Below are 1,599 nucleotides of genomic sequence, written 5' to 3'. Positions count from 1 at the left end.
ATGCATTATCCCGCTAAGCAAAAATTGGGTGAGTGTAGTGTTCAGGGAAAATTAATGGGCTACCAGCAGGGGGCGTACAGAATTTACATACCAGCAACTGGCAAATTTCATATTACCAGAAGCATGATACAAACTGTAAATTGGAATGGAGTTGCTGTTTTCCAAGATACTGATGGTATAGATAGTACTGAGGAAGAAGAGGAAGAAGCAGCAGCAGCAGCAGCAGGAAATGGTGCTTCTGAATTAATGGAAAAAGACAAAAAGCCTGTTGAATCTGATAATTTGTTTGATGATTTAAAGTCACAGGCACCCGAGGGGAGGTTAGATTCTCTTGAGTTTTCTGACCGTGAGCTTAGCCTACAGGCATCTCTTCAATCTGACAGTGATGATTTACAACCTGAAACTAGTAATTTACTTAGTCCCATTAAGTCTGAGGAGTCTGACTCTCCTTCTGGACTAAGACGTTCAGATAGAAAGAGGCAGAAGCCACAACGATTTGCAGATGAACATTTTAATACTGTGTATGCCAATAAGGTGGTTTTTGAGCCAAAAAGCTACAGTGACGTTCAGAATTTACCTAAGCACCAAGCTGCAAATTGGTATAAAGCTATGAACTCTGAGATAGCTTCTTTAAAAGAGCATAACACTTAGTCTCTTGTACCACAAACCCCAGATATGAGACTTATTGATTCAAAATGGGTTTATAGAGTTAAAATGAATGACAAAAATGAAGTTGTAAGGTACAAAGCAAGATTAGTTGCTAGGGGTTTTCAACAAATTCCAGGCGAAGATTATGATTTGTGTTATTCACCAAGCGTAAAATATGAAACGGTTAAGCTTTTGTTAAAAGATGCATCACAACGTGGACATTCTGTTTATCACCTAGATATAAAAACTGCATATTTGTTTGCAGATTTAAAAGAACAAATTTTTATGCGTGTCCCTGAAGGCATAGACGCTGCTGAAGGTTTGGTATGCAAATTAAATAAATCCCTTTATGGTCTGCACCAAAGTGGAAGGAATTGGCACCAAACTTTAGCAAAAGAATTGCTGGATATTGGTTTTTCACAAGGAAAGGCAGACAAGTGTGTGTTTATAAAGGAAAGGGCAAACTCTGAAACAAAGATATGTGTGTATGTAGATGACGTGTTAATTTCTACAAAAACTAAACAGGAATATGAAGAGGTAGTTTCACAGTTACAGAAGAAATTTGATGTGGTCGAATTAGGCATAGCTAAAAATTACTTATCCATGCAAATTGAGAAAGGCAAAAATGGATCTTTTCTGGTTCATCAAACTGCAAAAATTGATGATCTTGTTGAAATGCTACATTTAGAAAATGCAAATGGGAAGGAAACGCCTATGGTGTGTGGTTTCACCTTTACAGGTAAAGATAAGCCATTTCCTAACAAAACTCTGTATCGTTCTGCCATAGGCAAGCTAAATTTCATTCAAAGAATCTCAAGACCAGATATAACTTATGCTTTTCACTTTCTGGCAAAATTTGTGGAAAAGCCCACTACACAATGTTTCTCTGCTCTTAAGAGAGTGGTAATGTACCTTAAACATACCAAACATTATAGGTTGCAGTTTACGTCA

This window comes from Podarcis erhardii (assembly GCF_964252035.2).
Source record: "Podarcis erhardii genome assembly, chromosome: W".
NCBI classification, from domain to species: domain Eukaryota; kingdom Metazoa; phylum Chordata; class Lepidosauria; order Squamata; family Lacertidae; genus Podarcis; species Podarcis erhardii.
This window is presented reverse-complemented; position numbering follows the sequence as displayed.